Source organism: Oratosquilla oratoria, chromosome 12 (assembly GCF_046742065.1).
Source record: "Oratosquilla oratoria isolate Oo_2021 chromosome 12, ASM4674206v1, whole genome shotgun sequence".
NCBI classification, from domain to species: domain Eukaryota; kingdom Metazoa; phylum Arthropoda; class Malacostraca; order Stomatopoda; family Squillidae; genus Oratosquilla; species Oratosquilla oratoria.
Genome location: NC_134788.1, coordinates 57,508,142 through 57,523,191, shown reverse-complemented (window position 1 = coordinate 57,523,191; position 15,050 = coordinate 57,508,142). Strand labels below are relative to the sequence as shown.

At 38.7% G+C, this 15,050-nt stretch overlaps 1 protein-coding gene across 2 annotated transcripts in view; it reads right to left on the bottom strand.

Annotated features, from left to right (window-relative positions):
- Positions 1–11,057, bottom strand: part of LOC143030794 (uncharacterized) — a 28,073-nt gene extending 17,016 nt beyond the window's left edge. Inside the window, exon 1 of one of the 2 annotated variants that reach the window (XM_076194011.1) lies at positions 10,929–11,057. The gene's annotated coding sequence lies outside the window, so the exon portion shown is untranslated. Of the gene's footprint in view, positions 1–10,745; positions 10,822–10,928 lie in introns of those variants that run through there. The other variant, XM_076194012.1, reaches the window with a different exon arrangement.
- Positions 11,058–15,050: the final 3,993 nt, after the last annotated feature.

Genomic DNA, 15,050 nt, shown 5'->3' with positions numbered 1-15,050 from the left:
GGGGAAAAAGCCTTGGTATATGTATGTATGAGTTCTTTTTTCTAAGTACCACTCTCATTTTTCTTCCGTTCAAGAAGTCTTTCATCCATTTCAATAATTTTCCCCGTATTCCACCACTGTTTCAATTTTTCTTAGTAGCTTTTTGTGTGGTACTTTGTCAAAAGCCTTTTGTAAGTCCAGGAAGGCACAGTCTGCCCATCTCTTTCTTGTATTATTTCTACCAATCTTGGGTAAAAGCATATCAAGTTTGTAGTACATGATCTTCCACTTCTAAATCCAAATTGGTTGGGGTTTAGTATTTTGTTCTCTTCCAAGTATTTAGTGCATTTATTCTTTTTTTTTTTATAATTCTTTCACATATTTTTGCAATTGTGCTTGTAAGGAACACCGGTCTATAGTTTGTTGTGTGTGTGTGTGTGTATTTACCTAGTTGTATTTTATGGGAAGGGGAGCTATGCTCGTGGTGTCCTGTCTTCATATATCTTTTTATCTAGACTTTTTAAATACGTGTATCATTTTTGCACACACCACATTTTCATCTAACTTGTTCCAAATCTCTATTATCCTGTGGGGAAAGCTGTTCTTTTTCAGGTCTCTTCTATAATTATATTTTTTCATTTTCTTTCTGTGTCCTCTTGTATCTTTACTATCCCATTTCATTAGATCCTCTCTATCAATAATTTCTGTCTTTCATGATTCTATAAATACTTGGTAGTTATCAAGTCTGCTCTTTCTCTTCTTTGCTCTAATGTCTGCAGCTCAAGTTTTGCCAGTCTCTCCTCATATGATAATTTGGAGAGCATTGGTGCCAATTTTGTAATTGCTCTTTGTATTCTTTCAAGTTTTGTTATATATCTTTTTTGTACTTGGTGACCATGTCATCACCGCATACTCCAATCCTTTTTGAGTTTCATTGCATGTCCTCTTGGTTTTCCTCTGTCCTGCTTTAATAAGTCCTCTCTATCAAGGCATTCTTTTCCTTTCATAATTCTGTAGATGGTTATTAGGTCCCCTTGTTCTCTTCTTTATTCCAGGGTTGGCAATTCCAGTTTGGCCAGTCATTGTTCATATGCCAGGTTTGCAAATGTTGGCACCAACTTTGTCGTTGCTCTTAGTATTCTAATTTTCTTATATTCTTTTTTGTACTGGGTGACCATATCAGTGCTGCATATTCCAGTTTTGGCCTTATCAGTGTTTGTAATATTTACTTGATCATTTCCTTATCCAGGTACAGTATTTACAGGCCACCTTTATTGATCTCAACAATGTAATTATATGTTTCTCCAACTTTTTCATTTATATATATATCTGGCGACATGTCTTTGGTGATGATTACTCCTAGGTCCCTTTCAGAATTTACTTTCTTTACTTCTTTTCCATCAATTTTATACTGTCCTGTTATTCTCTTCTTGCTTTTTCCAAATTCAATTATACTGCACTTCTTGATGTTGAATTCTACTTCCCATCTCTTGCTCCACTCTGAGACTTTGTTCAGATCCCTCTGCAATGAGTCACAGTCTATTTTGGAGTTTATTCTCTTTAATAACTTTGTGTCATCTGCAAAGCAGTTCATGTAACTTTCAATACCTTCGTCCATGTCATTTACATATATAGCAAACATTATCAGAGCTGGTACTGACCCCTGTTGGACGCCACTACTCGTTTCTTCCCCTTTTGAATATTTGTCTCTGAGCACCACTCTCATTTTTCTTCCATATATGAATTCCTCCATCTAATTCAATAGTTTTCCATCTATGCCTCCTATTGTTTCCAGTTTATATAGTAATTTTCTGTGTGGTACCTTATCAAATGCCTTTTGTGAGCCCAAGAATGCCCAGCCTGCCCAGCCATCCCTTTCTTGCAATATATCTATCAATCTTGAATAGAAATAAATTAAATTAGTGGTACATGATCTTCCTTGTCTGAATGCAAATTGCCTTGGGTTCAGTATATTATTCTCCTCCAGATATTTTGTCCATCTATCTTTGATCATTCTCTTACAAATTTTGACTATTGTACTTGTTAGGGTCTTCCTTATTTCCCCTTTATATATCAGCACTATATTGGCATTTTTCCAGTCTCCTGGTAGCTTTTCTTCTTTTGTCCAGGTCCGATTGTAATGAATCACAGTCCTCTTCTGTTCTTACTTTCTTCAATATTTTTGCGTCATCTGCGAAGAAATTCATATAACATTCTACTCCTTCATCCATATCATTTATGTATATGGCAAACATGATTGGAGCCAGCGTCGACTCTTGTGGAACACCAATTATCATTTCTTCCCATTTCAAATATTTGTCTCTAATTACTACCCTCATTTTTCTCCCAGTCAGGAAGTCTTCCATCGATTCTAATAGTTTACCTCCAATGCCACCTATTGATTCTAATTTTATTATTAATTTCTTGTGTGGTACTTTGTCAAATGCCTTTTGTAGTTCTAGATAGGCACAGTCTGCCTATCCATCACTCTTGTATTATATCTATTATTCTCAAGTAGATGCAGATCAGGATTGTTGTACATGATCTTCCTTGTCTAAATCCAAATTGATTTGGGTTTAGTACAGATTTTTCTTCCAGGTGGTTAACCCATCTACTTTTGATCACTTTTTCACATATTTTAGTTACTGTACTTGTTAGGGAGACTGGTCTGTAGTTAGTTGGATTTTCCTTGTTTCCTCCTTTATATACTGGTACAATGTTTGTATTTTTCCAGTCTTGTGGTACCTTTCCATCTTTGAGCGAGCATTTGATTATAGTGTGTATTTTATCTGTTAATTCTTCCATGCATTCTTTCAGTATCCAATTTGCAATTCCATCCACACCATGTGATTTTCTGACATCAAGGTTTTTTATTTGGTTGCTGATTTCCTTCTTTGTTACAGTTATTTCCTTCATAGAGGGGGGATTTCTGTGTGTGTGTGTGTGTGTGTGTGTGTGTGTGTGTGTGTGTGTGTGTGTGTGTGTGTGTATTTACCTAGTTGTATTTTACGGGAAGGGGAGCTATGCTCGTGGGGTCCCGTCTTCATATCTCATTTTATCTAAACTATTTTTAAATTCATGTATTGTTTTTGCACACACCACTTTCTCATCTAACTTGTTCCAACTGTCTATTACTCTGTGAGGAAAGCTGTTCTTTTTCAGATCTCTTCTATAGCTGTCTTTTTTTATTTTCTTTCCGTGTCCTCTTGTATTTCTGTCATCCCATTTTATCAGATTTTCTCTATCAGTAATTTCTATGCCTTTCATTATTCTGTAAATAGCTATCAAATCTCCTCTCTCTCTTCTTTGCTCTAGTGTCTGTAGTTCAAGTTTTTCTAGTCTCTCTTCATATGATAGTTTTGAGAGTGTTGGTGCCAATTTTGTAATTGCTCTTTGTATTCTTTCAAGTTTTTTTATACATTTTTTTGTACTTGGTGACCATATCGTTGTTGCATATTCCAATCTTGGTCTTATCAGGGTGATTAGGATTTTCTTCACCATTTCTTCATCCAGGTATGTAAATGCAACTTTGTTCTTATTAAATTATAAGTTTCTCCAAAAATCTTATTTATATGTTTCTCAGGCGACATATTATTCATAACAATGACTCCCAGGTCCTTCTCATTTTCTACTTTCTTTATTCCTTCTTCTCCCAATTTATATGCTCCTGTTATTCTGTTTTTGCTTTTTCCAAATTCCATTATACTACACTTTTTTGTATTGAACTCTATCTCCCACTTCCTACTCCATTCCCATACTTTATTTAGATCTCTCTGTAGTGATTCACAATCTTCAGTTTTCACTCTTTTCAGTAGTTTTGCATCATCTGCAAAGAAGCTCATATAGCTTTCAATTCCTTCATCCATATCATTAATATATATAGCAAAAATTATTGGGGCCAGAACTGTTCCCTGCGGAACACCGCTTATTACTTCATCCCATTTTGAGTGCTGGTCTCTTATCACTATTCTCATTTTTCTTTCATCCAATTCTAATTTTTCTTTCATCCAATTTAGCAGTTTGCCCTGTATTCCTCCTTCAGTTTCTAATTTCTTAAGCAACTTCTTATGTGGTACTTTGTCAAAAGCTTTCTTTAGGTCTAGAAATGCACAGTCCGCCCATCCATCTCTTTCTTGTATTATATCTATTAGCCTTGAATAGAAACATATTAAATTGGTGATGCATGATTGTCCTTGTCTGAATCCAAATTGCCTTGGATTTAACACTGTTTTTTTCTAAATATTTTACCCATCTACTTTTGATAATTCTTTCACAAATTTTTGCTATTGTACTTGTTAGAGAGACTGGTCTATAGTTGGTAGGTTCTTCTTTATTTCCTCCTTTATATATAGGTACTATATTTGCTTTTTTCCAATCTTCTGGAACTTTTCCTTCTTTCAAGGAACTGTTTAATATGCTATGTATTTTGTTTGCCAGTTCATTCCTGCATTATTTCAGTATCCAGTTTGCTATTTCATCTGGTCCATGCGATTTTCTGACATCAAGAATACTCAAGTGTGTCAATATTTCATTCTTTGTTACTTCTATTTCTTCCATAGGGGGGACTTTCTCTTTCCATTCGTTCTCTTCAGTTTGTATGTTCTCCCTTGTAAACACTGATTTAAAATGTTTGTTCATAATTTCCGCCATTTCCATTTCCTCAGTGTATTCAACTCCCTCTTGTCTTACTTTCTCCAAGTCTTGTTTGTTTTTCAGTTTATTGTTTACAAATCTGTAGAATAGATTTGGTTGATCTTTACACTTTTCTATGACATCTTTTTCATATTTTCTCTTTTCCTCTCTGCACGTTTGTACATATTCATTTCTATAACAGGTATATATTTTCCATTTTTCAGGTCTTCTGTCTTTTTTCCATCTGGTCCAGGCTTTGTCTCTTTTGTCTTTTAACTCCCTACAACTTTTGTTGTACCAGCATTTTACATATTCTTTTTCTTGTTTTTGTCTTGGGACATACTTTTCCACTCCTTTTTTGTAAATTTTTGTCAAAATATTCCATTTCTCTTCTACTGTTGTTTCTTCTTTGTATATTTCTTCCCAGTTTTCTTTTTGAAAGAATTCTCTTATTTTATCAAAGTTTGTTTTTCATACATCATTCTTCCTTTTCTATATTGTTCATTTCTTTTCATATATTTTTCTTCATTAAGTTCCAGTTCAATCAATATGTGGTCACTTTTACTTATTGGTGTTTTATATTCAATTTTGTCCACTATTCTAGGTTCAGATGTAATTATTAGGTCTAGTCTCGATGGCTCTTCTTCATTTCTATACCTAGTGTTCTCCTGTATCCATTGTGTCATTGTATGGTCAATAAACATCTCAAGTAGAGCGTTTCCCCATGAGCCGTCTCCACCCTTTACTGTCATTTCTTCCCAGCAGATTTCTTTGCAATTAAAGTCGCCCATCATAACTATTCTTCCTCCATCTTCTATTATCTTGTTTAATGCAAACTTTGTGTCCTCTAACATACTTTTATGTTCACTCTCTTCCCAGGAGGCTGTTTTTGGAGGCACATAATTTATCACAAACTTTCTGCTCTTCTTATCTCTGTCTTCTACTTCCATCATTATCATCTCTTCTGTATTCTTTCCATATGTGACACACTTCACGTTTATAACCTTCTTAGTCAGGAACATAACTCCACCCCCTTCCTTTTTCACTCTGTTTCTAATCCAATAATTATATGCATCATGTCCTCCACTGTTGGGTGGTAGTGGACCTTTTAATTTTGTTTCTACAATTCCCATTATGTCTGGTTCTTTTTCCTTCAAATAATCATTCAATCCTGTTATTAATCCATCTATATTTGTGTAAGACACTCTTAGTTTTCTGCCACTTCCATTGTGTTCTCTGTTTCCCTTTTGTTTTTCTCTTGTATGTCGACTTTCTTTAGTTTCATATTCACTACTCTCCAATAGAATCTCTCTTTTTCTGACTCCGTTCTGTTCTCGTTTTTTTCCTTAGCTTCAAGTCTTTTCTGCTTTTCTTCCTCTCTTTCCTCTTTATTAATTTTCCTTTTTATCCATACCTTTTTATATTGTTCACTTATTGCTAGTTTCCCTGTTTTGGATAAGATATTCTCTGCCGTCATTTGTGACTTGAATTTAATCTTAATTGGTCTGGTCTTATCTGTGCTATACTTTTCGAGTCTAAATTTCTCTTCGATTTGCTTCATAATTTCTGGTTCATCTTCCTGAACTGATTCTAGTAATTGGCTTACTTTTTCATTTTCCTCTTTGATTCTTGTGGTCCTATCTGGGTTGTGTTTTTCTTCCATTCCAAATATAATTATACATTTCTTCTTGTCTGCTAAATCTCTTAATATATTCTCCTTTTGTCTCATCACTTTAATAACTGAGTCTTCAGTATGTTCTTTCAATTGCTGTTTGACTATGTCAGTGAATGAAACTTTATTGTCTTCTTGGGTTGCTTTCCAATTCTAAGCTTCTTTAGTTATGGCCTCTCTGTTTTCTTTACTATTCCTCTTCAATTCCTCATTCTCCACCTTTACTTCTCTTAACTGTCTTTTTAGGTCTTCTATTTCATCAGTTAAGTTTTTGTTCGCCTTTTCTAGTTCTTCCAATTTTTCAAACCTCTCGGCAATTTTTGTCATCTTGCCAAACCTAACTTCCCAGTTGTCAGACATTTGTTGAAGTTTTTCCTCCAGTTTTGTCAGTCGGGGGAGGTTGGTATCCGCTGCCCTTTCATTAAATCCTTTGAAATTATCATCCTCACCTTCCATTGAACTGCTCTTATCTATGTTTCTGATCTTTACATTTTTATTAGACATTTCGTCGTCACTCAGCTGGTCGGGAGGCCGTTTTTTGATGTTTACATTTTGTCTGTCTGCCTGGGCCAAGTCTTCTCCTTCCTCATTTCCTTCCATTTCCCTCAGCAATCCCTCCCCTTCTCCTCTTTCCCTACTTTCCCACTACCCCACGAGCAATTTCCCCCCCACCCTGCAAATACAATAGGTACTTCCTTTGCTTTGGTATCCTCTATTTTTCACTTTTTCTTCAGAATGTCCTCTACGCCGTCCGTTCACTGAAGTGTGTGTGTGTGTGTGTGTGTGTGTGTGTGTGTGTGTGTGTGTGTGTGTGTGTGTCTGTATTTACCTAGTTGTATTTTACGGGAAGGGGAGCTATGCGCCTGGTGTCCCATCTTCATATCTCCTTTTATCTAAACTTTTTAAATTTATGTATTGTTTTTGCACACACCACTTTCTTATCTAACTTGTTTCAACTGTCTATTACTCTGTGAGGAAAGCTGTTCTTTTTCAGATCTTTTCTATAGCTGTCTTTCTTGATTTTCTTTCCGTGTCCTCTTGTATTTCTATCATCTCATTTTATTAGATCCTCTCTATCAATAATTTCTATGCCTTTCATGATTCTGAGGTCTATCACCACATGTCGCCTACCCAGGTGCAGCCTGAGGTCTACTGAGTGACCCGCGTTCCTCAGGGACGCTCCCCTCATCTGTCCATCAAACATGTGTCCTGTCCAAATACATCAAAACATGACCTAACCTGACCTAACCTATTTGTGTCATTCTTAGCAGATGTACGAAGTGTGTATCACTAGAATAAATGTATGGAAATATATGATAACATGTTTATTTAATCATTACTTCCTTTAATATGAATGTAATTAGAAATCCAATTAACTAAGTCATTCCTAGGATATGTACAAAATATTTGTTTATTGCTAAAATAAATGTTTGGAAATGGAAGACTTCATGCTATAGTACTAGCGGGAGGTAGACCTCACGCTATAGTAACACACACACACATATATATATCATATATGATTTGATTTAATGTCACAAACTCACCCCCACTACCAGAAGGGATGGTGCCCTTTACAGAGGACCTTGTAGTGTATTTTTTATTGAACCATGCCCTTGATTCAACATCGACAGTGGTAGGGTTCGAACCGCCATCCCCTCGATTTTTGTTGCCCTAACCCACTTTGCCAACGAGCTTCCATATTCATACATACACACACACACACTCTCTCACACACACACATATATATACATATATATATTCGTAGAATCGTATACTTAGGACGCAGGTTCTCCTTGATACACACTGAGTTAAACACCACAGCATTGTCACAATTGTTAATCTTCTTTCTAATATTTTCAATCCTTCTCACTATAGTTCTGACTTTGGGAGGATGATCGAAAATCAATTGTCCAAAGTTCTCCATTTTAATAACAGATGACGTTTCGACTTCACAGAGTCATTATCAAAATAATTACATTTATCACAACACAATTACACAGAACACAACAATTACATTTTTCCGAACTGAACAGTGCGACGTCTTTCCATATGCATAGAAAGACTTACAGTGGAGAGTGGCTTGATGACCTGGATGATCTGACCCGACTTGATCGCCTATGGAGAGGGGGAGGGGGAGAGGGAGGGGGAGGAGTAGGGGGGTTCAGGGCGGTAGGCGATGCGAGAGGGACGGACATACTACCACCATTGGTGGGATTATTTCTCACATGTCTTGATGAGCTATTGAACAAGGGAATGGCAGTAATCATATTGGATTGTATATTAATGCTAGGGGCCCATTCCCTGATATACATAGCCTCTAGCATCCTTAATTCTCTTACATCATTACAATGGTTGCTCTATCGAGGGAAGACTGGTGTTCGTGCTGAAAATGATTTTTTATGGCTCCCTGTTGGAGGTGGAGTGTTAGGCGACGGCTGAGACTACAGGTCGTAAACCCAATGTATGCACATCCATGGAACGCGCAGTTTCCAGTTTTGCAGTCGAATTTATATACCACATTGGTTTTTGACAGAGTCCCAGACTTGCCAGACAAATCATTTTTCAGCACTAAGGAGCAAGTGCAGGGGTTCTTATAAAAAATTACCATACGTAAGACATGGCTGTCTTCCACGTATTAAAGACATCGTCTTTAGGAACTGCAAACTGGTGGAAGACAGCCATGTCTTACGTATGGTAATTGTTTATAAGAACCGCCGCACTTGCTCCTTAGTGCTGAAAAATGATTTGTCTGGCAAGTCTGGGACTCTGTCAAAAACCAATGTGGTATATAAATTCGACTGCAAAACTGGAAACTGCGCATTCCATGGATGTGCATACATTGGGTTTACGACCTGTAGTCTTAGCAGTCGCCTAACACTCCACCTCCAACAGGGAGCCATAAAAAATCATTTTCAGCACGAACACCAGTCTTCCCTCGATAGAGCAACCATTGTTAACAACACTGAAGTAGTTACTCAATGTAATGATGTAAGAGAATTAAGGATGCTAGAGGCTATGTATATCAGGGAATGGGCTCCTAGCATTAATATACAATCCAATATGATTACTGCCATTCCCTTGTTCAATAGCTCATCAAGACATGTGAGAAATAATCCCACCAATGGTGGTAGTATGTCCGTCCCTCTCGCATCGCCTACCGCCCCGAACCCCCCTACTCCTCCCCCTCCCTCTCCCCCTCCCCCTCTCCATAGGCGATCAAGTCGGGTCAGATCATCCAGGTCATCAAGCCACTCTCCACTGTAAGTCTTTCTATGCATATGGAAAGACGTCGCACTGTTCAGTTCGGAAAAATGTAATTGTTGTGTTCTGTGTAATTGTGTTGTGATAAATGTAATTATTTTGATAATGACTCTGTGAAGTCGAAACGTCATCTTTTATTAAAATGGAGAACTTTGGACAATTGATTTTCGATCATCCTCCCAAAGTCAGAACTATAGTGAGAAGGATTGAAAATATTAGAAAGAAGATTAACAATTGTGACAATGCTGTGATATATATATATATATATATATATATGTATACATATACAGTATATACATATATATATGTGTATATATATGTATATATATATATATATATATATATATATATATACACATATATCTCTATATTTATATATATATATATATATATATATATATATATATATATATATATATATATATATATATATATATATATAAATATATATACCCTTTCTAAACAAAAATGTAGTAGCACATCTGTAAATGACACACAGTCAGAGAAAATAAACTTCCATACCTAACCTACCCTGTTTCTCCTTTATTTATTTTTTTAAGAACAGACTTAAAGATCTTTGAGTGGCATTTGTATATTTTGTTTCTTGTAATTAATGTGAGTTTTGTGGCTCGCCACTGTACTTTTTCTCATCCAGCATTCCCCCCACACAAAAAATATATAAACATATACCACTGTGACTGTAGGTGGAACTGTAATCTATAATTTCTTGATAGCTAGATTTACTTTTAAACATACTGAGCCACTTACCACAGTATCTCATTTGGTTCATTTAGGGCACATATACAATGCTTAGATAATGTAGAATCACTAATCCAATATCCTTTTCATTCTCCACTTTATTTTTTTCTTTCAAAATAATGCATATTCATACCAGGTCTTCTTTTAAGCATAGCTTTGTTAGTTTGTACTCTGTTTAATTGAGCTTCAATCGATATCTAGAATTATTATAAAACATCAGCATATAATGTAAAGTACTTCCCAATTCTTGGAAGGTTATCGTTATTTGAGATACTTCACTACACTTTATGTATCCTGTCTAAAATTCCCCCCTACACAAGTTTGAAGCACTGGGCTTCTTTCAATACTATATTTGGTCTCATTACTGATTACAGCATTCTTTCTAAAGTATCTAAAACCTTTAATAGCTACAACTATGATCATGATGATGTCTTTAACTTACAGGTATTATCCAACCACTTATCCTACTGTCGAACTTTACAAATAACTATAACGTTGCCTGTTTGGCTTACTTCTTTGTTTACAATTTTCGTAACACTTCGGTCTCGCAAATGACTCGAATTTAAAATATTCTTGCAACTCTGCAAGATCACTTAAAGAAATTGCTTTAAGTTGTTATCCTTACCCAAATAATAACAAAGACAATTGTAACCGGAAGTTTTGTTGAGGAGCCGACCTCTGCCACGTCACTCCTGCAAATGTCTCAATCTCGTCTCTCTCATCTCGCGGCGTCCACTCCGTATCACACTTGCTTCATCGCTCATCAGTCGTTCGCACAAACTTACGTACCCAGTTCCACTTCCTCTCTTTTATCGCCTCCACATTACATTTCACTCTAGTCTGTAGTGGCGGATCCAGGATAAGAATTTGGGGGGGGGGCTAACCTGAATTCCTTCCTCTGAGTAGTGTGATGTATCAGAAGTCTGGAGTATACTTAATAAGGTTTTTCAGATTTCTCTGTATTTTAGACATATATAATAGAATAAATATTCGTTTTATACTGTTACACGCTTGTGCTAGTCAGTGATAAGGCACTGGCACGCGTATACTCTCGCATAGACAGAAATTATTGTAGGATCCGTGTGTAGTGTTAGTGCACATGGACTCATGGAAGTAATAAAAAATAGAAGTAGCTTCAAAAACAGAAATACAAACAAAAACGTGTATGAACTTCTGAACCTGTTAATAAAAGTATTTAAATTACATTAATAACACATAGCATTGTTCATGGGATCTCACACGAACATCAGCCTCCTGTTTTTTTTTTGTTTTTTTTTTGGGGGGGGGCAAATACACTGAGTACACTGTCTATTTCTGTCAGAATCTTTCACCAGTTGTGTCGATTCTTGACTGTCCATTCTGGTCATTCTCCCTTCCTCTACTCTTCGCGCTTCGGAGTTTGAGTTTCGAAGTTTCGGAGGTTTGAAGCTTCAGAGTTTCGAACTTCGATTACGCAAATTGGTGATACTCTCGCAAACCACTAAGTTTCTTCAAACTGTAATTGATGTATTAGTTAATGAGCTGTTTATGTATATGTATAATTCAGCCAAATTTTACGAGTCACAAGTGATCTGTGACACTCACCCACACAAAAAGATATTGCTCCACGCAATGTCTAACCAATTACTCCAGTAATAATTACATAGAGACACTGATTTGTAATTGAATTGAAATCTAACTGCACAACTATAATATTCTATAAAAGTACAATTACTACACTTTTACGTCTTTCTCGAGCAGTCGGGACATCAGGTCAGCTCCAACATTTGAACTTCCTTTGATGTACCGGATGACCACGTTGAACTGTTGGAGGTACAATGCCCACCTCATGATTCGGGCGTTGGCGTTCTTGAAGGTCCTAAGGCTCGAAAGAGGCAAGTGATCAGTCTCTAAAATAAATTTATCTCCGTAGAGGAAATAATAATACTTTTTGATGCCCTCTACAACTGCAAGCAACTCCTTTTCCACCGTACTATAGTTCAACTCCGCTGGCTTCAGCTTCCTACTATGATAACTAACAGGAAAAATATCCCCATCCCTTTCTTGCATCAGGATAGCCCCAATGCCTTCTTGGGACGCATCGGTCCGGAGGATGAAAGGCTGGTTGAAGTCCGGTAGTTGAAGTATCGGCTCCTTGCAGAGGAGGTTCTTAAGCGTCGTAAACGCTTTCTCCTGCTCAGGCCTCCATGTCAACTTGTTAGGAGCATTCTTGTTGAGAAGCTCTGTGAGTGGCAGGGCGAGGACAGCAAAATTAGGAATGAACCTGCGGTAGTAGCCCACAAGTCCTAAGAACGATCGGACCTGTTTCGTTGTGGTCGGCCGAGATGCATTCTTGATCTTTATTATCTTGCTATCCTGGCATCCACATCGTCCTTCGCCTAAGGTATGTCCCAGGAACTGTACTTCCTGTTGGAAAAATTCGCATTTAGACGGCTTGACTGTCATATTCACTGAACTAAGTCTCTTAAGTACCTTCTCCAGGATCTCCAGATGTTCCTCGAAGGTAGAAGAGTGGATGAGTATATCGTCCACAAAAGCTTCCACTCCATGGATGCCGCGCAGAACTTGACGCATGGCACGGTTAAAAACTGCTGGGGAGTTGGTAAGTCCAAAAGGTAGTACTTTGAACTGGTAAAGTCCGTTGGGTATTGCGACTGCCGTGACCTGTTTGCTTCTCTCCTCCAGCGGAATCTGGAAGAATCCTTTCGCCAAATCCATTTTGGAAAAAAATTTGGAGTTGGCGGCCTTTGCAAATATTTCCTGCTGATTGCTCATTGGCTCTGCATCCACCTGGGTTACTGCATTTACTCCGCGGTAATCTCCACAGATTCGTACACCTCCATCCTTCTTGCGTACAACGACTATAGGACTGCAGTAGGGAGACGATGACTTCTCTATGATGCCTGCAGCTTCCATGTTGTCTATCTCCTTCTTGACCGCATCCACCAGACGAATGAGTATCGGGTATGGCTTCAATCTGACGGGTACGCTGCTCGTCAGCCGTATTTCGTAGCAATCCACCTTGGCGACTCCAGGCTTATCGGAGAACACTGCTGAATGTCGCTGGAGAATATAATTTATACGTCTCTTCTGCTCTGGACCAGGCCTCGGAGGTACTTGTACATCCTCCACCGTTTCGCCTTGAATAGCTTCACGGGTAAGGGGTGCGCAATCTGTCAGTTCCTCAACCTCTGGTATAACCACGGCAGCAGAGACCATCTGCGACTGCTTAAACTGGCCTTCGACAATCTGCAGACACTCGTACTGTTCAGGTGATAGCACACGATCTCCCCTATTCAGCAAACATTCTTGACCAACTGCCGAACATGTAACTTGAGGTGTGTAATATTTCTTCAGCATATTAATGTGGAACCTCTTTTGGTCTGGTCCCACTTGCACCAAGTAGTTCAAATCATTGAGACGTTTGACTACTTCAAAAGGTCCTTGCCATTGCGACAGCAACTTGTTGTGCGCGGTGGGTAGAAGGAGGAGGCACTGGTCTCCTTCCTCGAGGATCCTCAGCTTAGTTTTCTTGTCGTAGTACGCCTTCTGAACTTCCTTAGCTTTCAGTAGCTCTTGCTTTGCTACTTCACAGGTCTCTCGTAGTCGTTCGGCCAAGTCCAGCACATATGCATAAGTTGTCTTCACTGCGGGGTCAGGCTCTTCTTCGTCCCAGAGTTCTCGCAGTACTTGCAGAGGACCACGAACTGACCTGCCGTAGACTAACTCAAATGGTGAGAACTGTAGTGAAGCTTGGGGTACTTCGCGGTTGGCGAATAGTAGAGGGGCGATAAATCGTGGCCATTCCTTAGGTTGCTCTGCTGCCATCCGCTTCAGCATCTTCTTGAGGGTGCCATTGAAACGCTCACAGAGTGGTAAGGGGTAGTCCTGAGCCCTTTTATAGCCAGTAGCCTCAGCAACTCTTCCATCATGACTGAAGTGAACTGGCTCCCCCGGTCGGACAACACTTGCTTAGGAATGCCCACGCGACAAAAGATTTCGAACATTGCTTCGGCGACAGTTATGGTTTCAATATTGCGAAGGGGTACTGCTTCAGACCATCTCGTCGCGAAGCCCACGCAGGTAAGGGTGTATTTGGCTCCGTCAGCTGCCCTTGGAATGATAGGTCCAACGATGTCCACAGCCACTCGCTGGAATGGCTCAGAGATCAGAGTGGTGCAGGCTTCACTCGGCCGCGATCTGTAGTCTTCTGACATACGTCACATGACCTCATCATCCTCACTATCTCTCTGCCTATCCCAGGCCAGAAAAATTGAGACTGAATTCTATCTTGAGTTTTCTGTACTCCCATGTGTCCACCTAGTGCAGCATGATGACCCAGCTTAAACACTGCCAGGCGGTACTTCTCTGGAACGACGAACTGTAGTCTCGAGTCCCCGCTTGGATACACCATACTGCGATAAAGTCTTCCCCTTTTCTTAAGGAATCTGGTTTCCGTTCCCCGAGAAGTTCTGCAATGTCCCTCTAGAACCTTCTTACAAACCATGGCAAGTGTGGGATCGGTCGTTTGCTCGGCAACTACGTCCTCACTATTTGCAAGATCTGAAACAGATGAAAGTATCAAAGGTTTTACCTGGTTGGTTGCTCTGGCGGCTCCTCTGGTAACCGCCGCTGCACAGGTTTGGGTGGTGTCTTCGTGTGAGCCGTAGCTAAGGGGCAGATCACCCGAGTCCCGTTGATAAGACTCACGGTTACATAATTTCCAGTGTAACTGTCAGGCGTTACA